We start from the raw sequence: 26,643 nt of genomic DNA, 5'->3' as shown, positions 1-26,643 counted from the left end.
AACTATTTTTTAAATTAAATTCATTTTACACTTATTGTATAATCAATTCTATTAGCGTTCCACTTTTACAATGTGTAACATTCCGCATTTTTAAATAAAGTTTGAGTCTTTCTTTTTAATACATTTTTGCAGTAATTATATATAATAGGCTAATTATAAAACAATGACAAACCACAAACGATTCTGTTTCGCTTCATTTTAACTACGACGGTGAAACATTCCACATTTTTTTTTTTAATGACGTTAAAAAGTTTGTCCCTTTCTTTGTTCCTTTTCCCTAATAATTAGATGTTAGTGATATCTGTGCTGTATATAAATCCCTAAAAATTTAGAAGACAAGCTTATATATTCTGAATTTTTATGATGCATAAATTCAAAATTTTATGCAAACAAAAAGCCGATCATATACATCTATAAAATATGCATCTAAACATTATAGATATCTGATCTATTCATAACTTTTAAACTACATCATATATTTTATCTACAACTTTTTAATGATGTCCCCTGTCTATATTAACCTAATTTTTGTAAAAAAAAGTTTTAAGTAGAAAAAAAGTATAAAACCTAATTTCACTGGAATAGAATTGCTATCACAAAATATAAAAAAAGTTAATTAAACTTAAAAGTAAAACATTAGGGTTTTAATGAATGCAAGACACAAGTATTCCCTTAAATTAGTTTTTCTATTAGCTTACTCGATTTAAATGAGAAACTTGAAACTTATATTATAAAAAGAGAAAAAAAAAAAAGATATCCTAGTAAGTTAAAAAAAAAAAAAGTTAACTTGAAATAAAAGACTAATTTTGAAACAAAGTTACACTGCATGATGACATCAAAGAGCAAATCTCTGAACAATTAACTGCAGTTCCGTCTTTTCGTTCAACAGCGCGACCACCTGATAATTAGACTTAAGTTACAATTGTTCCGACAATCAGCATCAAATAAATAATCCTCCTCTTTTTTTATACCCCCAGTCTGCAAGAAGTATAAAAAAAAAAGTGATAAAAAAATTCTCCAACTTAGACAACCATGAAAAAAAGAAACAATTATACAATAAAAATTAACTAGAAATAAAAAAAAAAATCCCACATTTGCCACAACTGAAACTCCGGGTCACAAAGAATTAAAAAAAAAAAACTTAAGAAAAAGATAGTAGGAAAAAAAATAAATAAAAAAGTGAACCACTTAACTCCACGACGAATTACTTTCTCATTTATTTAAAAAAAAAAATGAATAAAAAAAAGATATAAAAATGATGCTTGAGATTCGTTTAATTTCATAACCCCTCTTCTCCGACCTCCCTCCCTAAAGCTTCTCCATCCTTTTAATTTGTAATTTTTTCTCCTTTCTTTTCTTTTCTCCTCTCAGCTTTAATTTTATTTTACTCTCTCTCTCTTAGCTCATTGATTCCTTATTAAAACCCGGTACCTAATTATTTTAAATGACTGCCTCAATTTTATGGATGCAACTATACAATGAGGTCTACCTGGACAGTGGTATAATGCCTTAATTAAGGACTTCAAAAAGAACCTTTTTATTCCAAAGGGACAACAAGGGCGGTTAATTACGGATTAAAAGACGGTGGGGGAAAGGGATGGGGAAAAAATGTTTTTTTTTTCTTCCCTTTTTTTTTTCTTGGAAGGGAAAAAAAAGGGGAAAAAGAAACCGATGAGGCAAACTACTGCACTCATTAGAGTTCAAAGGAAGCCGACAGTTTCTGAAACTTGGTATTTGGAAGGCGACGATGTGTGGTGTGTTATCGATTAAGAAATAAAAAAAAAGGAAAAGAAAAAAACTGGAATGGGAAAAAATCCTAAATTGATTGGTTCATTAAGAAATGGAAAACTTTTTAACATCAAAGTAACTATATTAAATGATATTATTTAAATATATTTTATTGAATGGGAATTGATTCATTTACGCTTAGTTTTTTTTTTCTTTTCAAATTCTAAGATTAATTATTTGTCTATCTAGCAGAAGTTAGAAAAAATGTATTTTCTAGATAAAGGACAATAATAGAGCTATATTCTTCAGTAACTTTTTTTTTTCTAGCTATAGTTTTTTTTTTTCACTCTTGAGTTAAAATCAATTTAAATGAACTTTTTTTTAAAAAAAGAAATTGCATTAAGTTTCTTTTTGGTGTTGGGTGTAGTTTTATTATGATCAATCACATTCGAAAGATCCGTTTTTACAAAATTGTGAAAAAATGACTCGTAATTTGTGAATATAAAATAAACGTTAAGTCACATTCTTTCAACCAGGGTTCGCTTTTGTGAATTTGTGCAAATAGGGTTCGTTATTGCAAAAAAACTTTTTCAAGGAGTTTTTAAATTGTAAAGACATACAAGATTATGCTCAACACTGTAAAATTATAATTAAAAAAGCTAAATTTTAAAAAATAAACAGCAATTGCTGCTACTATTTTCGAGATGCAACGTACAAATATTTTTGTTATTTAGCCTATACTGTTGAACGCAGAATACTCATTTTGGACGAATAAAGGAAGGAGCTTCTGCTGCCGAAGACAAAACTTAGTTCGTTTGCATTTGTCTTTCTTCCCCCCTTCTTCCTGGGAAGGATTTATTCAATTAGCAAAACAATAATGAAGATAAACAAATATTTGTGAAGGGTCCGTTAACGGACTCAAATTTCTTCTAAACCCACCCCTGATTTGTTTTCTTGTCCATGAGGTTTCGAAACTTTTCAAAGTTATGGCACTCTTACGGGACATAAAATTTAGAACGTAAGCAGACAAATTATGCATCGAAGTTGCCAGATACACGAAACTAAAATATATCACGGCTACAATAAAATACAGAAATAATAAATCTAAGATAAGTAAAATAAGTAGACGAGGAAAAAAAAATTATATTTCAGCACTTTCGATGTGCGATACGGCGCTGTATTTAATAAACTTCACGTTAATTAACATTCTAACTTATGTGAGGAAACCTAGTTCAACTTTAACACGCCATTTTGTTTATAAACGATCAGCTGGCGCTAACGTCATAGTCACACGGGTGGGTATCCGTGGTCTTCTTCTTGAAGTGCAAGTACCCGATTGAGTATTGAAATTAAATCTTATGCAATCATTGTTTGTTGTTACCTAAATTTAACTTTTTATCTTTTTTACAATAATGCCTGCGTATGAACCATAAGAAAATAAGATTGCAAAAGGGGGACGGGAGAAAAAAAGAAACCTTTTGTTTGTAATTCATTGTTTCATACAAACACTTTGATTTCACTGCCGTATTAAAACATAACGTCTCTTTACTGTTTGATTTAAAAAATTTTATATACTTTTATAAAGTGTTACTATAAAGTGTTTATTTGGAGGGGGGGATTTAGTGTTTTTTTTTTTCTTTGAATCCAGAATTTTGGATCTAATCCTGATCCCTCTCAACTTATTAAAAGTACACATTTGTTGTTATAACAATTTTAGGTTAAGTAAAAGCATTTATCAAACAATTATTTACTGTAGTATTTCAGCAATTTTTTAGCTACAATTGCTACTTAATGAGGATTTTTTTGGATCCTTTTCTGTGAACCAGGTGCAAGGAAATTTAAAAATAGTTTTAGTTTTTTTTAAAAATTCATTTTCATTCATTTTAAATCTCAAATTATTTTATTTTTTTATTTTTCTTTATTTAATTTATATAATTTTCATGCACATTAAAAAAAAATTATATCTATTTAATAAAAAAAAAAGTTATTGGAGGTCTGTATTTTTTTACCGACTTTTTACTTGCAGCCAGTTAACCGAAAAGTATCGATTTTGGATTTATTTTTAGAACTAAGAGTTTTGTCGTTTTTTCCCCTGTGTTTTAATGAGAAACTTTTTTAAATTTTTTTTTAAAATTTAGGAATTATTTAAACTTAGAGTTATATTTCTAGATCTTTTAATATATGAATGCATTTTAATCTTGTATGTAATACAACCATATAATTGGTAGGAAGGATAAGATTTTTACTGATGTTTATTCGTATGGCATTTATTTTTTTCATCTTTTAAAGATTTTTTTCGCCCACTGATTTAATTCTCATATTTTTATTAACGGATGCTACTTTTCTGCATGTTTATTGTTCAGGGTAAAAGGGGAATATTTTTTCTCCAAATGTTCTCGTTCAATTTTTAAAATTTTCGCTTGAGCTCCATATTTCAGCATTTAAGTACTATATTATGAAGCGTTATAAGCTCTTTCTATTAACATTCTGCATTGCTGTAACTTTAAATAATTAAATAAACTCATCTAATTCTAGCGATATAACATTAACGATCCTTTGTATAAAAAGCATTATAACAATGGAATTTTTTTCCCCCTCAATTAATTGAATTTCGGTCTAAAATGTGCCGCAAAATTAACCGGTTTAAAACAACACCAACTAATCCTCTCCTCACACACGTATTTTTATATGTAATTTCAGAGATGAAAAGACTGCAGTAATTAACTTCTTTTCATCGCGATTGAACAAGAAAAAAAAAATTGTTCCTATCTCAGTAATTTAGAACATAATAGCGGAAGCCGTAATCTAAAAACTACTGAAACTTCGTTTTTGTTCTCTTCAATACAAAATCAAATCTTGCCCTTGCTTTCCAGGTAGAAAAAGAATAAAAAAAAAATTTTTGTTCCCTCACATCTTTTATCTTCTTGACTTTGGAGGGGGGGAGGTGTGAGGTAACTCTTAGGTTATCACCGTGTTTTTACCAACCCGTTTTCCTCTTAAATGTCGGCCATTACAAACCACTTAGACATCCAACTAGATTAGAAAGGAAATTGAACGGAAATTTCCTTTCGGTTTTTGGCAACTGCTGTTTTTTTTTATTTCCTTACCAACGGAAGTTATCATCATAGAGTGTTGAAAAGTAAAAAAATTTCGGGGGCCTATCACTCCTACATAGGTTTTTTGCCCCCTTTTTCTTGAAGTATTTGTGTGATAAAATTTATGTTTGCTTTGCAGTGTCACATACGTCGAATGTTGCATCAGATTATGGTTCAAAGACATAGAATTTGCAAGTTTTGTGATAATTTTATTTGTTTGGAATTAAACTTTATTAATTCCTGTAGGATTTCGTCATAAGTTATGGTTGGAAGAGTAGTTTTCTTCACAGAATGTCGAAAATTAAAAGATTTTCGTATTGTTATCATTAGTACGTAATATTTTTTCGGGATAAGGAAGTATTTGGGTTTTAAAAATGTAGTTTTGCTTTGTATGTTCAATGTTGCACCGGATTACGGTTTTGAGTCCAAAATCCAGCAAACACTTCAAAAACATAGAATCTGCAAGTTTTGTGATAATTTTATTTGTTTGAAATTAAACTTTATTAATTCCTGTAGGATTTCGTCATACGTTATGGTTGGAAGAGTAGTTGTCGAAAATTGTATTTGGGTTTTAAAAATGTAGTTTTGCTTTGTATGTTCAATGTTGCACCGGATTATGGTTTTTGGACCAAAATCTAGCCCATTGCTTTAGAAATATTCAATTTTCCTCTTCTGTTATAATTATATTCTGTTGCAATTAGACTATTAAAGAAAGTCCTTTAAATCATTTGTTTATAAATATCATTTTTACCTTTTAATTATTAAACAATCTCAAAAGTATGATCATTAAATATTTGTAACCATTTTCTCAAACAAATTTTAAATTGCGTTACATTTAGACAGATTAATGATTGTTTGTTTATTTAATTTTTTGATCTTAATTTCCTAATTTCTTTTTTAGGAAGATGATAGTCCTAATATCTTGAATCTAGAATTCTCCAGGATATTGTTACAGTGCTTAATAAAAGTGAGTCATTTAATATTTTATATTAAAATTTTAATATTGCCTACTACAGCAAATACGACCGTTAGTTTTGTTAACAGCGTTGCTGGTGACTGTTAGTCTCGATGGCAACAGTACTGGGTAACTTTGACGTAACCATGATGACAAGAACAATCCCTTACAGTATTATTTACGAACGGTAGTCTTAATGACATTTGTTGTAACAAACTGTAGTTTTGTTGGTAGAGAGTAGTTGGGAACAATAGTATTGATGACAAACGAAAAGTGTAGTTTTGATGACAGCAGTAGTCTTGATGACAAGCGAATAGTGTAGTTTTGATGTCAGCAGTAGTAACGAGCAATAGTCTTGATAACAAGCGAATAGTGTAGTTTTGATGACAGCAGTAGTAACGAACAATAGTCCTTATAACAAAACGAACTGTAGTCTTGACGAACAGTAGTAGTAACGAACAGTAGTCTTGATGACAAACTAATAGTATAGTTTTGATGACAGCTGTAGTAACGAACAATAGTCTTAATGACAAACGAAAAGTGTAGTTTCGATGACAACAGTAGTAACGAGCAATAGTCTTGATGACTAGCGAATAGTGTAGTTTTGATGACAGCAGTAGTAACGAACAATAGTCTTTATAACAACAGACTAGTGTAGTTCTGATGACAGCAGTAAATGTAAAAAAATTATGTTCGTTTAAAAGTTTAACTAAGCCGCGATTTTGATCAAGGTACTGAGGTATTGTGTAGAGCCAGTTTTTTTCCCAGGTAACAGCTAGTTGCACCCCCAATTTCAGATCTATAGGTATCAGGTTGATAGGTATCAAAAGCGACCGGTGCATAATGTTGACAATGATGCCAACATCATACATTTTGTCTCGAAATTGTGGAGCCGAGAACTCCATTATCCCCCAGGCTAATACATGTTTTTTTTTTACAAGTTGATGTTCAGTAAAGTTTATTTAGATTGGAACCTCTTCACGGAGTAGTTCCGTAAACATTTATTTGTTGGCATTATATAAATATTTTTTTTCTTCTCTTCCCTAACCATTTATGACATTCTTTACAAGTGATAAAGAGAAATTAGTTAACAGAACCTGAAATAAAATGAGAGCAACAAGCATTTAATAAGATTTTCATCCCACTAAAGCTATATATATATATATACTCTTTGATTTCGGAAAGATATGACCGTAACATCTTTACCTTATTTTGCTCAAAACGAGAGATTTTGACTAAGTCCTTTTTATCATTGTCACGTTTTGCCCGTAAGCTTCAAACTGAAGCAGAGGATTTTAACAGATTTGAGGCATTGTTTATCTTCAGCCTGTTTGTTCTTTCTTTTGAAGTTGTTGCGATGGGTTCTATTGAGTTTTTTTTTTCCCCTTCTTTTTGCTGTTTTATGCCCTAAACGACATTATTTATTTTTGCTTTTTCTGTACTGAAATTGAAAAATTTATTTTAAGATAATTTTGTAAATATCTTTCATTGCTATTATTATATCGTTAAAAAAAATAATAATTTGAAGGTGGGATCCCCGATTCAATAACTTAATCGTTTCAAACATTGTTATTGTTTTATTGATGGAAACTTAGACGGGTGTTGAATCATTTCCTGTAACCTTAATATAGTGCTTAGTTCAACCGTATTATAGTCAGGCGTTTGTTTAGAAGAAATTTGGGTCCATTAACGGACCCTTCACAAAATATCTTTTCATAAAAACGGACCCTTCACAAAATAATTTATCTTTTAATCGGACCATTCACAAATTTGTTTATCTTCATTACTGTTTTGTTAATCGAATAAACCCTTCCCAAGCAGGGGGGGGGGAGAAAGACAGATGTAAACGAACTATATTTTGTCTTCGGCAGACGCTTCTTCCTTTATTCGTCCGAAATGAATATTCTGCGTTCAGCAGTCTAGGCTTAATACCAAATATTTGTATGTTGCATCGTTAATTTAGTAGCAGCAATTGCTGTTTATTTTTTAAAATAAGTTTTTTTTTTATTATAATTTTACAGTGTTGAGCATAATCTTGTACGTCTTTACAATTCAAAAACTCCTTGAAAAAGTGTTTTGCAATAACAGGACCCATTTGCACAAATTCACAAAAGCAGACCCTGGTTGAAAGAATGTGACTTAACGTTTATTTTATATGCTCAAATTACGAGTAATTTTTTCACAATGTTACAAAAACGGACCTTTCTGGACCGACCCCTGATAGTATATCTTCAACTTAATTGCAGGATATTATGCTTTAACTTAAACGAAAACAAGATGAAATTTTATACCTTTTTAAGATTGCTGGAGATTTGCACTGTTTCATCGTTTGAAGTACCTATGTTACGGTTAAATTTTTTACCGGTTTTGTTGAGAATTTTTCTCTTTTTTAGTGTCGATAGTAATAAATAATAAGTAGATAATAATAAATTATACAATTTTTGAATGGTTTTACTGTCTTTTAAAATATGGTAATAATTTATGTAAAATAGAATTTTTCTCTGAAGTTGTAGAATCTGATTCGGTAGGTATGCAGTGCAGTAATACTCTATATTGGAATTATGTCGTGATATATCGTTAAAAGTATAGGTGTTTCACTATTTGTCGCGATATTTTTTTTAAAAATTTAACTAATTTTTTTTTTTTTAAACCTTGAGTGATACTTTTGTTACACAATTAAAGAAAATGTATGTTTATTAGTCATAATTTTGAAAAATTGATCAGTAAAATATAAGCCTGGTGAGTTAGGCTTCACACCCACGATAGTATCGTTTTCGATAATTATTGTGATGTTGTCTAATTTGATATTCTTCGTTGTTGATAGTAACCACCACGATATTACAGTGTTCGACAAATATGCTTGAAGTGATATCGTTCTCGATAATTGTAGCTGTCGATAGTTATCGCGATAATATCATTGTTAATTACTTTATATTCTATATTTATTGAAACGCGTTTTCGACATGTCATTAAAATATATTTTGAAAACGTCATATATATATATATCTTAATAAAATAAATCACAAAATATCTCATAATAAAATATAAATCGTGATATTTAAAATATATAGATATTTTACGATTTATTACCCAGCTTCAGTGCATAATCTTTTGTGACGTTAGCAGTAAATACCAGCTATTCTCGTTTAACCAATTAAAACACCAATAACGTTTTATTCGTAAATGAAACTCCAAGAAACAACTTTTTCATTTCATAGGATTTTTCTTATGAAATTATTTCGATTGATTAAATTTGCGTGGAAAAGAAACACTTTTAATAAATCTAATAGTACAAGTATAATTAATAATATATAATTATTTATCTGATATAATGTTTCCCAAATAATAAAATAATTGTCATGTTCTTGTAATTACATTTGATTTTTGTATTTATTGCTGCTTTCTCTGGAAACTTGTTATAGTAAAAAATTTTCTATTTGCTTTGCTTGTTAAGCTGTCCTTAAAATTTTAACGAAGTTAAAATTTATCTTAGAAAAGGAACAATAAATGATTTATGTCGAACAATGTCACTTTAATTACTTTGCCGTAAATCGAACAATTTAGTGACTCAACTTTAAAAAAAAAATTCAAATTACACAACGTAGTATATCTTTGATTTGCTTGTCTGCTTGCTAATGAAAAACTGCTAATTGTACTTTCAGAGTAATTATAATTTTAATGTTGTCGTCCTAGAATGTGTAATTGTCAAATGTATAATGAATCAGTTTTCCGCATCCCTTTCGTTACTAGTCTTCATTTTTTTTCCTCTCCGCATTTTAATTTAACTTGCCATCTAATGAACTTATTTTTTTTTTCTTCTGTTAAACCGTTTGAGCATCATCATTACTTTTGACATTCGTAATAAGAGCGCGTCACTCTCCAGCCAATTACGACCGATGATTATTGCGGTGTCTGCACTCTCCCCCTCCTCATCTAGTCGTTCTTTTTTTTTTTTATCCCTTTATTTTTATACTTTCCTTTCAATCCATGATGTTAATTTGCAACTTCCATCAAAACTCTTTAATTAAGCGTTGCTCAGTAATACCAATATTTAAACGGTACAAAGAAAATAATGAATTTAAAAGAAAAAAAGAAGAAAGAAAGAAAAGAGAAAATGAAAAGGGAACTTCGTTACATCTTGCAAATTCTTCTGCCACTGCGGAAGAAAATAGTTCCGTTAATAATGTCTGTGGCACAATTCCAAAACGAAAGAACGGGGTAGAGATAGAGAGAAGGGAAAAGCGTAGGGGAAAAAAAAATATTCAGTCTTTTTAAGAATAATTGGATGTGGTTCATTTGTTTAAACGTTATGCATCAAAAACGGACTAACGAACCGCCTCTACTGTAATTAACAAAAAGCTCATTAAGAATTAATTGGCGCACTTCTTCCATTAGAAATAGTGACTCACCTGAACGCTGAAGTTATTTGTGTCAATCCGCCTTGGCGCATCTATGCTAATGAGTCCCACGCTGATGAAGTGGTTTGTGTCCCCGTCCCTACTTGCAATTTTCTTGTGCATTATTTTTTTCTTCTGTTTTTTCCTCCTTGTTATTTGCCAATCGTAGTGATTGGCCGCCGGGACTATTTTCTTCCGCGACAATGCGTCGTTTTCTTGATTGTACCTAGTTCCATTTGTGTGGTCTGATCAGTTGATTGTTGATTGGTTCTATTAATTGTTAATGTTTCTTTTGGAGTGTTGTGTTATTAATATCTTTACTCCAGTTAGATTTAAAACTTTTTTCGCCTATGACATTCCTTTGAGAAAGAAAGATTATTAAAGCAAGTTGAGTCAATTAAATGTTACTGTTAAAGATAACAGGGCCCGATCAGGAATATTTTTCGAAGGTCTTTCATTTTGGTAGCTATTTTTTTGTCCGGGACTATTTTCTTCCGCCACAATGCGTCGTTTATTATTATTTTTTTTGTTGTTCCGCTTCCATTTGTGTCGCCTGATCAGTTTATTGTTGATTGGTTCGATTAATTGTGACTGATTCGTTCGGAATGTTTTGTTATTAATACCACAAGTCCAGTTAAATGTTAATTTTTTTCTCTCCGAAATTCTCTTGAGAAGGAACGTTTATTAAAACAGGTTGAGTATGTCAGTTAAATTTTACCGTTGAAGGTAACAGGGTTATCAAGGATATTTTTCAAAGCTTTTTTGCTTTGGAAAATAAAATATTCACAGTTTAAGTACAGTAGCATCTTCCTCTCGTCATTTTTGGAGTGCCCCTAATCTTTTTTAGGGTCTCTAAAAAAAAAAAAAAAAAAGGGCCCAGGTCGAATTTCTATTTGCATATGCTATAGTTAATATGTGGTAATATAGTTAATACTAATATATGGTTAATGTAGTTAATATGTGACTATGTAGTAAAAATTATATGACGCATCAGAAACTTTTTCAAAGGAAATGTACAGTATTAGGCCACAATTTCACCATAAGTGAATCTTGAAATTGTTCTTGAGTATTTTTTCTGACTTGTACTAAGTCTAAATTAGAAAGGTATGCGTAAAATACCCCCTTTTTTTTTTAACAATATGAATAATTATTATTCACTAGTTGATTCTCTAAAAATCCTTTAAGGCCTGGTTTCTTAGGACAGGACGCCGTCAGCTGGAAATCAGCGCTAACCTCTGATTGGTCCATTTGTGAGTTTGATAGTATACGTCATCGAACGCTCATCTTGAACTACAATTGCCGTCCAACTCAACTGCAGTTGGATTACAACGTGACGTTAACCACAGAAGCAATGGCGGACAACATCCAACAGCACATTGAAATCAGCCAAGATTTTGATTTTGACATTAAACATAGCTTCTTCATTAAACATAGCACTCTTCATTAAGCTCAGCTGTAACGTGATTTTTCTTGGACAAAGTCATTATTTGTTCTCTAAAACACTGGTCGACAATAACAAAATCAATACAAATTCAAAATAAATATTTGTTTACGTTATTGACGCATGCGCAATGAGAGATAATGTCTGCGTAGGACCGACTGCTCACGCTGAGCTAACAAAAAAGTATTTTTATGTCGTCAGCTCTACGTCAACTTTCCGCTGACGCCCAGATAAGGCGCTAGTTCTAAGAAACCAGGCCTTGAGCTAACAAACCAGTATTTTGTTGGCGTCAACGGGACGTTGACGTCCCGCTGACGCCCAGATAAGGCGCTTGTCCTAAGAAACCAGACCTTTAAGTCGTCACAGTTTAATAAAAAACTTAACAGAAAATTGTTGTGTTTATTTTCTTAAATAGCTATTTTGACCTCTGTCTATTTTTTTCCTTCTAAAGTTCATATCCAGGCTATGTCCGTATCTTAAACACGCAATTTAGTCCAAAATAAATAAAAAATTCACAGATGTAAAGTTTGAAGTTAAGAATAATCCATTAATGTCATCATCTTATTATAATCAATCAAACGTGAAGTAATTATTATAAATAATAGGATATGATTAATTACTATTTGCGATCCGAAACTGGAGATGTTGGAGGAATTAATTTGCATAACTGGGGGGAAAACAAACTTAAAGAGATGCTTTCTATTAAGAGTTCAAATAGGCTTATTTAGCTACATACTGCAATATTTGTAATTTTTTATCCAATTTTCAAAGAAATTTAAATCTCACAAATAAAGTGGCAAATTTTCCCCCGTTCAATTTAAGAGAGATTTTTCTGTAGAGTTTGTATACCAAACTAACTAATCCATGTTGGAATAGCATGATTTTTCTATGTACATTCGATGATGCATGTCTTTTTACAGTAATTATTTACTGTCAAAAGTTAAAATTACCAAATTAAACGAAGCATAAACACTAATATGTTTTTCTCAAAACTCTCAGAAGTTCAAAGAGTAGCTAAGTAAATCTTAAGTCCTCGAATAATTGACTCGAATCCGATGTTTTTCAATTAAGCTATAATTAATTTTCATTTAGATTTGAATATTGTTTAAGAATCAGTCTTTGAGTGAAGAGATTCTAATAAATTGATACCGTCCATTGATTTAAATAGTTTTGATCAGTTTCCAATAAGCTATCAGCTCGTCAAATCAATCTGTTTTAATTAGTTGAATGAGTTTATTAATCTATCGATTCAAATTGAATTCGTTATTTGAAATATAATCCGTTGATTCAAATTAATTTGGTTTTGAATTAATTCAAATGTTGCGAATATTATATTTTTATACTTATGTATTTATTCTGATCAGCTGTTTTAAATCAACGGTTCTAATCGATTCATATTAAATTTATTCAATTCATTTTGACTATCACATTAGAGATTCAAATCACTTAATTGCTAGATATCAGATCTGTATTGAGTTGGGCTGTTTATTATTAAATTTTGAATAGGTTCGGATATACTTTATTTTTATTTTATAAATTTGCTGTAAACTTAAGTCAATCTAAGTCTGGCTTTAACCAGGGGTCTGTTTAGAAGAAATTTAGATCCGTTTACGGCCCTTCACAAAATATCTTTTCATAAAAACAGACCCTCAACAATATATTTTAACTTTTAATCGGACCCTTCACAAATTTGTTTATCTTGGGGTGGAAAGAAAGACAGATGTAAACGAACTAAATTTTGTCTTCGACAGGCGCTTCTTCCTTTATTCGTCCGAAATGAATATTTTGCTTTTATCAGTATAGGCTAAATACCAAATATTTGTATGTTGCATCTCTAATTTAGAAGCAGCAATTGCTGTTTATCTTTTAAAATTTATTTTTCTTTATTTTGATTTTACAGTGTTGAGCATAATCTTCTATCTCTTTGCAATTTAAAAACTCCTTGAAAAAGTTTTTTGCAATAACAGGACCCTATTTGCACAAATTCGCAAAAGCAGGACCCTGGTTGAAGGAATGTGACTTAACGTTTATTTTATCTTCAAATTACGAGTAATTTTTTCACAATTTTACAAAAACGGACCTTTTACAAAATGTCTGGACAGACCCCTGGCTATGTTCAGTCTTTCTAGTGTTGAACGATTTCAATTAATCAATCCGACTCAATCTATTCTAATCAGTTAATCAATCGCATTTCGTTGATTCATATTAGAGTCCATCGATTTATATTGACAATCGCTTAAATTGTAGATTTAAATCACTATATTTCTTGGCCTCAAATCCGGTTTGAGTTATGCTGTTTTGTCTTTTCTTTAATAATTGTTATAAATAAGACTGACTACTGTGCCTCTGCGGGGTTTAAAAAGCTATTAAATTCAGTTCGTAATTATTTCGTATTGGTTGCTTAACTTTTTAATCCATCTTCTGTTGTAGTTCAAATTTTTATTTTCATATCGTTGGTGAATTTGACAGCATCCATTGTTATATTTAATCAGTTGGCAACAGGTTATGCATACTAAATCCTCCCTTTCCTATTTATTTGTTAAATTACTTGTCAAAATATTAAAAGAAAAACATTGGTAGAATTCTGTGAAGGTTAATTAAATATATTTTAATAAGTTGTCAGTGCTTCGAGGAAGTATTGGAAATTATAAACAATCTTCTGCGTAATTATTTATGCCCAAGTTTTTATTTCCCGAATGCTTGATGCAATATCTTAACCGTAACTGACAAGTTCTTAATAAAATTTCCGTTTAAATAAATAGCATTTTGTTTGTAGTTTCTTTTTGACTAATGAAATAACAAATTTCTATGATTGAGTACTTGTATTCTGTTTTTAATTATAATATGTTTTGTGGGTTTTAAATATTCTAGATTTAAATATTTTTTGTGCTAATAATTATTTAAAGAAAATAAATAGGTATAATGAAGGTAAAAAAAATAAAAAAAAGGTAAAATAGGATAATTAATTTACGGCACAGAATGTCTTTTCGGTAAAAAATAAATAAATAAATTTCGTTTTTAAAATTAAATTTTTACTGTAAAACATGTTAGAAATACAATGATAAACTTCAATGAAATATTTTATGATTTTTACATAAACATGGTGCGTAGCTTATTTAAAAAGTGCTTAAAGGTGCTTATTTTTGATTTTCGTTTTTTAAAAGCCCTTAAAGGTGCTTTTTTCATTGGGTGTTTTTAAAAAGTGGTTAATTTTCCCTTTTCCAAAATGAGATTGTTTTTCTTTACCTTGTCGATTTTCGTCACATATTATGCAAAACCGTGCTTTTCACGTTGTTCTATTCAACGTTTTAATTCATTCAATCGGCCGGGATAGCCTGGTCGGTAGGGCGTTGGGCCTATGTTCGAGAGTTCGTGGGTTCGAACCCCGACAGCCGAAGACTCCCCGTGTAGGAAAGTGACTGATGTACGTTAAATCTGTCGAGTTGCAAAAGTCCTCGATGTTCCCATAGCAAATCAATCCCTCTGGGGGTACTGGATTGGAGATCGATCGTTCTCCGATTCAGGTCAAAATTACGATCTGTGGATGAATGAATGGATGTTTGAATGAGTTCGCCCTATAAACAGGTGCGACGTTATGGTGTGGCAGAATTACAATTCTTGGCCATAGATGGCGCCACTGTAAAACAAGAACAGTCGAACCCCTCTGCCTAAACAGGCATACGTCAACAACAATTCATTCAATCCCAGTCTATTTCGAAGTACCGTCGGTCCGTAGCGTTTGAAAGCGTCCATGATTTTACATGTTTGATGAAATACTTGGGAGTCCGCATGTGCGTCGACTGGGCTGGGTTTGGTGAGATCATTGCACTCGTATGTGCAACTCTGTTGCATTTCGCAAGGTATTCTCCATTTCAGGCTTTATTTTCCACCCTCTGATATCAAACCGAAAAATCTCTCGATCATTTTATAATGGCTAATATAACTATAAATGTTTAAAACAAATGGTAGCAGAATTGACTGAATATGTTACGAACTAATTAACTAAAACTAACGATTCTACTAATGTCTTTTTTTTCCTAATCAAATTTATGCTTTAAACTAGTAAAATAATCTTGTATAAAATTTTAGATTTGCGGAACTTTAGTTCGCCCATTGCAGTAACTACTAAGCTTTACTTTTTGTTAATTCTTTGCCTAATAATTCCTAAAACTTTTTATTAAATAATTTCCCATTAATTTCCAATATATTTCCCTAATAATAATTATTTCCAATACCTGAAATCAGTTCTTAAGCCTCATATACTTTCATGTTAGTGAAAATGTAACATTTGAGCAGCGTCCGAAATGTTCTGAGTACCCGGATATATCATATGGTTCAGTTGAATATTTTCTAATTAAAATTTGCACATACTTCCCTCTATTTTCAAACAAATTATCACTACTCTCTCAAATGAAAATGTCATTCCATAAAAAAGAATGCATCTAATTACAGGCATCCCTTCTCATTCCTATTACCGAATTAGCGTTTTCTTTCGATTCCATCCTTCCTTTCATCGTCGATCCCCATCTTCCAATTTCAATTATACTTTTCTTCAATTCTGATTGGTGTATATGAGAGGCGGTAATATAATAGGTTTTCTCACAGCACCCATCATCCTTGTGCGATATTTGAAAGCTCGTCTAACTCTATCGTCCTATAATTACCTGGTAGAAACGAACGTTCTAAATTACTAGCTGAGTCCTACCCCTAGAGAACATATCAGTGTCGGAACCTGGCGCTAAGTAAACACTTAGCAATTACGCGAACGGGGAGCGTAATTCTGGCAAAATAGATATAAAAGGAATGGAAGGAGGGGGTCTAGTCTCGTTATGACGTCATTATAAACACGACGACTGATTAAATATCTTCCTCCGTGCATGTCTTTATAAATCCAGTTCATCAGAAATCCACCCTTCTACTACTATTCACTCATTAATGAAATGACCCCAGAAGGGGCCTCTAGCGTGTAGGAATTTAGCACTAGGCGAATTTGGATTTAGATTCTACACACTCCCCCTTCGATATCCTTTTGTGTATATGTTTGCCTTTCGTAAGGGGAATGATTGGTTGGCGGATTCGTCAGATCCATCTTTTGTTTGAAAATGTTGTGGAGGTAGTCGTGTCTTTAAAATTGTTGGCATTCGATTTATATGAAATTGATAAATGAAACACCTACCACAAAAATTAAGGCGCTTTATAAACTTCTGATGTGTTTCTGTCTGCAGCACGTTGTCAAAAAGAAATTGATACATCACTGAACCATAATTGTTAAAAAGAAATTGATACATCACTGAACCATAATATCGCGTCTGTAACCAAGTTCATATTCATAATAATTGAACTATTTTCCCATTCAAATTTGACCCTGGTAAGATAATTACTATTCAACTCAGCAGTTTGTTAAGGCGTCAAAAATTTTTATAGGTGCTTTATGAACCTGTGCTGTGTTTCTGTCTGCAGCACATTGTCAAAAAGATGATACATCACTGAACCATAATATCGCGTCTGTAACCAAGTTCATATTCATAATAATTGAACTATTTTCCCATTCAAATTTGACCCTGGTAAGATAATTACTATTCAACTCAGCAGTTTGTTAAGGCGTCAAAAATTTTTATAGGTGCTTTATGAACCTGTGCTGTGTTTCTGTCTGCAGCACATTGTCAAAAAGATGATACATCACTGAACCATAATATCGCGTCTGTAACCAAGTTCATATTCTTAATAATTGAACTATTTTCATGTTCAAATTTGACCCTGGTAAGATAATTACTATTCAACTTAGCAGTATGTTAAGGCTTCAAAATATTTTATAGGTGCTTTATAAACCTGTGCTGTGTTTCTGTTTGCAGCACATTGTCAAAAAGAAATTGATACATCACTGTACCATAATATCGCGTCTGTAACCAAGTTCATATTCTTAATAATTGAAAAATTTTCCCGTTCAAATTTAACCCTGATATCGTGCAATCAAGATAATTATTATTCAGCTTAGCAGTATGTTAAGGCTTCAACAAATATCAAAGAAAATATGATCCAACTAGCACAAAAATATCTGGTAGTGGAGAATTTATTTTTCCATGATAATATTCCTGCTTAATGTCTGTTTCACTGCTTCTCTTTATCTGCTCTAAACTTCTCACGAAACTTTTCCAAATCTGCGCCAACCTGCTCCGAAATGGGTATTTTTATCAAACTTGCTCTTTACCAAGTTAAAAAAAAAAAAAAAAAAAAAAAAAAATTAATTGAGAAATAAGTAGTTTTAGTTAAATTTTATAGTTTGTTTAATTTTAGTTATGTATTTAAAAATTAATTTTTAATTAAGTAACGTAAAACAATGCTCCAAATATGCAAATCCCTTTCTCGAATTGTTCCAAAACGGTTAGTACTATCTCTTATTATTCGCGAAAGTACTACTGTTGTTTCTGTTATCTGCATATGTGAAAGTGGTGTGTTTCTGAGCAAACAGCAGTGCTTTGATTAGTTGTACTGTCCTTTTTATACAAGTAGTGTTGTTTTTATTAATCAACTATAGTTTGTCTATAAAGAGAACTTCCCTCGTCTCAAAGTCTAAGATCGTCTGCTGTTAAGAAAAACTGGAAATTGGGCATTTCAAAGAGGGGAGCTTCTCTACACCCTGATTCTTCTCTCGCAAACCCGAGCCAAAACCTGTGTTAAATATTGACCTGATACCCCTACTTGAAATACTTAAGACTCATAACTATAGTCACCGCCACTGCTCCAAGATGAATGACGGGGGGAGTTCTTTGCATAGACTATAGTTGTACTGTTTCCTCTGTGCAAGTAGTTGTGCTGTCTCTATTGCGCAAGTAATCGTGCTGTTCCAATTATCATAATATCTTCAAGACAACTCTTTAAATTAAGTTAAAGCAGTTGAACAATTATATAAAATTTACAAATATTTCCTGTATGATAAGAATGGTCCACTTACAATACACCTTTTACATCATACAAGTAGTATAGTTTCAACATATATTGTTCTAAATCAGGGCTGTCCAACTGGGGGCCCGCGGGCCGCATGCGTCCCGTCAACACATATTGTGCTGCCCACCATCTTCTTATTCAGGCTGATCGGCCTCAGTTTTCCCATTAAAATGTAAGCAAATTGTTTTATAATCCTTCTGTTCCATTGTTTTATAATTAATAATTCAACTATTAATTGTTATTGTATAAGAGGTAAGAGGTTATTGTTCAACTTTTTCAAACTGTGGCCCGCCAGGTGATCAGTGACCGGAATTCTGGCCCGTGGGCTCTTTGCAGTTGGACAGCCCTGTTCTAAATGTTATATGTGCTTTAAAGTAGTTACTACCACTTTGTTTCTGTTTACATTATAATTTAACTATATACTCTGTAAACTGGTAGATAACAGCTCTTTAATGAAAGTGAGTTTCTAGAGCTGTTGCGTTTTTTGTCAGTTGTGCAATAGTGATTTTTTTGCTAACAGTGTCAATTGTAGACTTTTTAACTTTTTCAAATAGCGGTAAATTGAAATATTGAAAATAAAGTTGCAAGTGCAATCAAACCACGACGTGATTTCAATAACAATCGAAACAGTATCTTGACTTATATTTACTAATTTTTTCATAATTTAATTTTTATCTTTTTTATCTGAATCTTGTCTATAGATAGCAAAGGCAGACAAACACAAAACCGAACAATTTGCCCTTCTTTTTTCATTCTTTAAGGGAGGAGCATAAATTAGTATTTTTGAGAAAAGGTAGGAAAGAAGAAAAGAAAAAAAAAAAAAAATTCCAGAGTGCATATCTCAGAAATTCGTGAAGATAGGTCGAGGCCGTTCGTAGCCTATTATTATGCTTATTATAGGTTTGCCTTACTGCCCCTGGGCCATATTCTACACTGCCTCTTTGTCAAATCATCTGGAGCATGACTCCTCTCTGCTTCAGGGGGCTAGTTGTTAAATTATTTCAAAAGTTGTAATAGCCTCTTAACTTCTCTATATTTAATTAGTTTTACAAAATTTGTTTTGTACTCTATCCCTGTATTGAAGAAGATTATATCGTAAGATTTCATAATTGTTATGTGGACTTCTTTTAAAAATTTATCTTATAATATGGAAGGGTATTCACCTGTTGCAAAACTTCATAGAGTTTGAAAAAAAGAAGCAAGCTCAATTATTTAGCAATTTGTATTATTTAGCAATTTTTATTTATTTATTTATTTTTTTGTTGCTAAGTTTGTGTAGTGGATTTATGTTGATTGAGATGTTTTTCGCGTTTAAAAAAATAATAATGATCGTGCTTAAAAAATAATTTTGTCTTCAAAATTCTACGATGTTTTGTCTATTTTTTTCCCTTGTCAGCACTTTTAGTTTGCTACTTTGATCGATTTTTTAATGTTAGTTTGTTATAACCGTCAAAGTTTTTTTGAATGGTATCTACGTGCTATTATGTTAGTTTTTAGCTTTAATTCTGACTAGAGCAGTGGCGTAAATCTAGAAAGTCTTTTAAAACTTCTATTCCGTTATAATTAATGACTTAATTCAGTGATCTGAATAAATAAACATTTAAATTATTTCTTATAAATCAAATCAGACATTAATCTCATCAGTTCTGCCCTTTCAATAAATATTCATATCTACAAATCATTAATACACTTCATTTGACATATATTCTATTTGCTTTTCAGGTTGAGGAAATTGTACTAGTAAATTTTTATTATTTTTGAATAGTTTCCTAAAATTTTTTTTGTATATATGTTTTTTCTACAAAGCAGTGTTAAACTACTCTTTTAACGTGATGCTTTTTTCCACATTTTACAAAAGATACAACTCTAGCTTAGAATTTAAAAAAAAAAAAAAAAATATTTAAAGCGCTTAAAATTTAAATTTGTGATCCAAGTTTCATTTTAATGAATAAATTGAAGCAAAAGTGATCCGTAAATATTTTAATAAGTAACTATAATAAACTGGGAATTGATCTTTACATATCTCGCCGAAAATTAATTTACGAGACGGTGAAGTAGAATCGAAATTCTAAAAATTTACAATCTGATTGAGAATTGATCTTTACATATCTCGCCAAAACTTAATTTACGAGACGGTGAAGTAGAATCAAAATTCTAAAAATTTACAATCTGACTGGGAATTGATCTTTACATATCTCGCCAAAACTTAATTTACGAGACGGTGAAGTGGAATCGAAATTCTAAAAATTTCAAATCTGACTGGGAATTGATCTTTACATATCTCACCAAAAATTAATTTACGAGACGGGGAAGTAGAATCGAAATTCTAAGAATTTACAATCTGACTGGGAATTGATCTTTACATATCTCACCAAAAATTAATTTAAGAGACGGTGAAGTAGAATCGAAATTCTAAAAATTTACATTCTGACTGGGAATTGATCTTTACATATCTCGCCAAAAATTATTTTACGAGACGGTGAAGTAGAATCAAAATTCTAAAAATTTACTATCTGACGCCTAAAAATTTCGGTCAATTTTCTGGTCTGTATGTATTTTATAAACTCGAGAAGTATTAGTGATTTTTTTTCATGGCTGCCTATGTTTTTATCATAGTTTTTAGGTCAGGTTTATTTTATAATGCCGTTAGATATCTCAAATACGTAATGTTTTGATTTTGGAGCAGCATATTAAGATTCAGAATGGCATGACAATTTGTCTTTTTTAGGTTACTGAGTGCTACAAAGTGCTAGTTTTTGTTATTTTTAAATATTTAATTATTTGATATTATTTATCATTGTTTATAATGGTATTAAAAAACTTAACTAGTTTCTTTTTTTTTCTATAAAGTTTATGGCGCTTTTGTAATGATAGAATATGTTCTTATGACCTACAGCTGCTATTCTTTACATTTTTAGTACGATTGATGATATCTGTTTTTAAAGCGAAAATAAGAATAAAGTGCAGACAATCCAATCTTTCATATTCATCGAAGCTCAAAGCTAAATAAAAGAACACTTGTTTTAACTCGTGAAACAATGGTGCCTGATCACATTGTTGCTAATGTGGGAGGTTAAGGTCTTGACCTTTGATTACTTTTTTTTAGTTAGTTCGTTTGTGACTATATTCGCTAATGAGACTACAGCTGTTGATTCTATTGAACTTTCTATTCTATTTTAGCTCCGGCTGGAATGGTCATATTTTTAGTGCGCATGAGAAAAATTGATTTGGTGTATTGTTTCTTCAGTGTGTCAACTAAATAGGTATCTCATTCTATTTGCATAGTGTAAAGTGAAGGCTAAATTTAAAGTCGAGCTAGTTATTAATATTTGTAATTCTTTTCGTTTAATTTGCCTATGTTAATCACGAGGGGCAATAAAGGCACGATATTTCCTCACGCCAGCTCGCCATTTTCGACTAATTATTTAGTGGAGGTGCTAATGAATAAGCTTCGTCAAGTAAAATATTATGTTCCGCATCAAAATACCATATTTCCTCCATAATTTGCGGTGGGCTCAAATCTAAAAAATGGAGAACAAAAGTTTCAGAATTTAAGAGCAGGGGTCTGTCTAGTTTTTTTTTTAGAGGTACCTATTTTGCAAAAATTTAGACATAATTTGTGAAATTTAAAAATTATATTAAAAAATCAACACGAAAATATGGTTAAAATAAGCAAATATTTTTCGAAAATATGTTAAAAGTATTTTGTGAAACTACCGTTTTTCCTAAAATTGAATTTGTGAAACTACCTCTTAACGGCGGTAAATTTGCCTTGCCCCGGACAGACCCCTGAAGAGGGAGATTAATTAGACATGTGTTATGATATGCATCATATCTACGTCATCAGATATCTCTCCATGATTTTTTGACACCTTGGGTTGGCCTCCGAAAGAAAAATTCTATAGAATTTGGCATAAAGGATATAAATTCAAAACCAAATTTCTTTATTGAACAATTAAACCCAAATCTAAGGAACAAGTGGATGTTGTGGAATTCACATTTGGGTTCATTTCACTAACGTTGATTCGAACGCGGGAAAAGTTAAATAGTGAGGAGTGTTCAGCGAGTTTCCCAAATTTGCTCACAGATTATAATACAATTTTGTGCCATTCTATAGTTTTCAGTTTTTTTTCTTCTGGTTTTGGCCACCAGGAAGTTCTTTTCGCTACATCTAAAATGTTAACATGGTTTTGAAAGTACTAGTGAGCAAAAAATTTAGCCTAGAACTGAAATTGACTTCAATTATATTAATATTTTAATCGATGCTAAAAACCAAATTAAGTTCTAAACCTTTGTTTAAATGTAGTTTTACTAGGTGTGCTAGATATTACATATATAATCTAAATAGCATATTTACAGACCTATTAATATTTTGTGGACAAAATAAAAATTTGCCCTTCGAAAATTTTTATCTAATAATAAAAAGAACTCAGGGAAAAACTTAGTGACTTTCCTATTTTATGTTTGTTTCTTCGATATTTTCTCCATTTTTTTTTCTCTTTTTTTCATCAGACATAGTCTGACACCATTTAATTTTGTACACCTTGTAAAGTTGTTATTGTTTTATCTTCAGTTTAGCGATTGAGTTGAGCAATTTCTGCATTCAGATCTCAGCGTTTCTTTTAATAAATTGTTTAAGCAATTGTTGATTAGAAAACATATTTCTTAATAAATCTGTGAATGTTATCATTGCATACGTTTGTAGCGCACTTTTATTTTTGATTATGTTTGATATTCTACCTTTACTTTGCGGTTAGTAACTCAATGTACAATCTGAAATAATAATAATTAAAAATAATGTAAACCAAAGTAAAATCATGGGTTTGAAATCCCTTACCGTCTGGTTAACCGTGGGGGATTTTCGTGGTTTTCCACTCCATGTAACTGAATTGCGAGTTAGTTCTATCAAATACTGGTGAGTAGTCCCAATGTTTAATCCAGGAGTTCCTTGTCTTCTGGATTGGATTCAAAATTACAAGGCTATGGAGTTGAATATAGATAGTCGTTTACTTTGAATTGAACCGGCTGTTTAACGCCGGATATAAAGTCCTTGTTATTCTCCCTGAAAATTAAACTTTTTTTTAAATATTTTTATTTTGTTTTTGAATATTGCTAGCTGATCGAAAAAAACAAGATATTCTTCTTTGTAACTAATAGCAACTGAAATGAAGAAATTTTTTTTAGTTTCTCAGAACTTAGTAATTAGTTTTACTTTCTTAAAACGAACTTTAAATTAATTTCAGGTTTTAATTTATTTTTGATCTCTGATTGGCTTCTTTACGTGCATAATTATTTTATGTTAATGCAGGGGACTGTTTAGAGGAAATTTGGGTCCGTTAACGGACCCTTCACAAAATATCTTTTCATAAAAACGGATCCTTCACAAAATATTTTCACTTAAAAACGGACCCTTCAAAAAATAATTTTTCTTATAATCGGACCCTTCATAAATTTCTTTATCTTCGTTATTGTTTTGTTAATCGAATAAACCCTTCCCAGGAAGGGCGGGGGGAAAGAAAGACAGATGTAAACGAACTAAATTTTGTCTTCGGCACACGCTTCTGCCTTTATTCGTCCGAAATGAATATTCTGCGTTCAGCACTATAGGCTAAATACCAAATATTTATATGTCGCATCTCTAATTTAGAAGCAGCAATTGCTGTTTATTTTTTTAATTATAAATTTTACAGTGTTGAGCATAATCTTGTATGTCTTTACAATTTACTCCTTGAAAATTTTTTTTTTGCAATAACGGACCCTATTTGCACAAATTCACAAAAGCGGACCCTGTTTAAAAGAATGTGACTCAACGTTTATTTTATATTCACAAATTACGAGTAATTTTTTCACAATTTTACAAAAACGGACCTTTCACAAAATATCTGGACAGACCCCTGGTTAATGTCAAGCGTCAAATGATTTACATATTTTAAACTAATTGGTCATATCTGGATAGCTTCTATACATCTATAATTATTCCTCGTAACGTTAGTAGCTTGGTATTTCATATTTAAGCATTTAATCTTCTGAAATGGTTTCATTGCTACTACAAGTAAAATTTGAGATGCTACATAATTGGACATCGTCCACTTACGCTCATCTCTTACTTGAGAATCTCATGTAAGTACTTTCAGAAACTACTTTTCCAGGGCTTATAATTTCTCTAAATTCTATCCCATGAATGCGTTTGGGTTATCAAAAATTACAAAATGCAAACATGGTTTGTTGCACTCTTACTAATGGGGTGCCTGCTAACATCGTCGATTCTCAAATTGCACGCTGAAATTCGTTTTCGGACCCTGTCAGTTGACCAAAAGGCGACAAGATATTCCACCCCACAACTAATTGTCCAACGACGCATTAGGAGGTTTCTGAAAGTGTTAAAGGAACAAACACCCCCACTTTGTTCCAGAAAAGGAACGTCCATTCCATTCCACCCTCTCTCCTTTCACCATCCATCCTTTTAGATGTCCACTTATGCACTTTTCAGCCCCTGGCCGGGAGCCATTGTTAATGGATGCGTTTAATGGGCAGCGGGCGCTTGGGTCAAAAGGGTTGAAGATGAAAGGGGCTTTTAGGGTCATTTTCGCCGAGTTTGCAATGGCGGAGTGGTAAAAAGGATACGATGGCCACTCCGTTGTTGAGGAATGGATGGTGGTTTTTCTTTTCTTCAGTTCCGTCTGTTTATTGTTTAACTACCAGGTAAATGGATGTTTTTATTTATGAAGCATTTGTTGAAGTTGAATGGATTCCATGTTTTTTTCCCTTTTTTCAGCGTAACGAGAAAGGGTGGATCTAGCTGTATTGTACTTTTCCATTAGTTAAGTGCAATGTGTATACAATAAAATTAATTGCTCAGCGTATTTGATGAATTTTTTTTCCATGTTGCCTATGATTTTTCTGACTTGCTTAAGTGATTTTCATCGATGTATTAAGGCTAATTATTAATTGTAATTGCTTTCTGCATATGCATCATGTGTTTAATGGATTTCTCCAATTTTAAGATGTGAAAATATCGTCGGTGTTTTTAGATCTAACTGAAGAATTTGTATGGGTACTAGCTTGCCCGGCAAGTGATGCTATATTTTGTCAGATCATTTTCTCTGAATTATAGAAACTTAACCATGTTTGGTCGACAACTGGTTGTAGCGGGAGTGTTAATAATTTTTATTTTTAAGCAGAGGTCCTTTTTCGATTTTTATTCCATGAAATTATATACTCACCGTGACTGACGGTTTGATTGTTTTTAAATGTACATGTTTGTGCTGTATTATACCATAATTGGACGCTTTTAAAAACCTATTTACTTTTACTATTTTTTTTAACATTTTAGTGATAATATTCCTCAAAATTTTAAATTAAAAAAAAAAGCTTATAAACGTGCTAAAAACATATTTTTTCAAACACAATTTGCCAAAATCCAATTATGTACTTTGTCTTTAACCAGGTTAATTTATAAGCAGCATCAATGAACTTATAATTAAAGACAGAAATAGCTCAAAGTGCCCAAATTAACTCCTTCACCATAAATTCAGTGCTGAATTCCAACGCTTGAAATAGTGGTCCTTTTACTGTTAAACAAATGTTGATTTAAAAGATCTCGCTAAGTCCAATGAGCCATTCAAAGTGAAGTGCAGAGTGCTGAAAGTGCCATGAATACCATAAGATGCCGAAAAAATAAAATTTAAACATCAACAAGTTTTTAAGCAAGTTAAGAAAAAAAAAATGTATTTTTTTATAATGTATTTTAAAACTGAACGAAATGAAGCTTGCTTTCTGGAGTTTATCTCGTGGTTGACAGAATACGAAGATGTCCAAGCCAGATGTTGAACTTCAACACTTAAATATTCAATTAATTGAATACTTGTATGTGATGTCATTGTAGATAAATCGTGTCATTTGCGATTCAGAAGCCAATCAGTTACGGCACGCACGCGTGACCTCACTTACAGGTATCCAATTAAATCCCATTTAAATCACATGGTTAGTTAAATCACTTCTTCTGTATTTTATTGTAATCGTGATAGATTTTATTTTGTGTACCTCGCCACTTCGATGCGTAATTAGTTTATGTTGTACATG

At 31.4% G+C, this 26,643-nt stretch overlaps 1 protein-coding gene across 2 annotated transcripts in view; it reads left to right on the top strand.

Moving 5' to 3' along the window:
- LOC107440625 (LIM domain transcription factor LMO4) overlaps positions 1-26,643 on the top strand; it is a 174,720-nt gene that overhangs the window by 37,180 nt on the left and 110,897 nt on the right. The window contains exon 2 of one of the 2 annotated variants that reach the window (XM_021145355.4): positions 5,725-5,790. The gene's annotated coding sequence lies outside the window, so the exon portion shown is untranslated. Of the gene's footprint in view, positions 1-5,724; positions 5,791-21,741; positions 21,825-26,643 lie in introns of those variants that run through there. The other variant, XM_043048119.3, reaches the window with a different exon arrangement.

Source organism: Parasteatoda tepidariorum, chromosome 10 (genome assembly GCF_982258835.1).
Source record: "Parasteatoda tepidariorum strain Cologne lab strain chromosome 10, Ptep-v5.0, whole genome shotgun sequence".
NCBI classification, from domain to species: Eukaryota; Metazoa; Arthropoda; class Arachnida; order Araneae; family Theridiidae; genus Parasteatoda; species Parasteatoda tepidariorum.
Note: the sequence above shows the minus strand (reverse complement) of the source record. Positions and strands in the feature narration are given on the sequence as shown.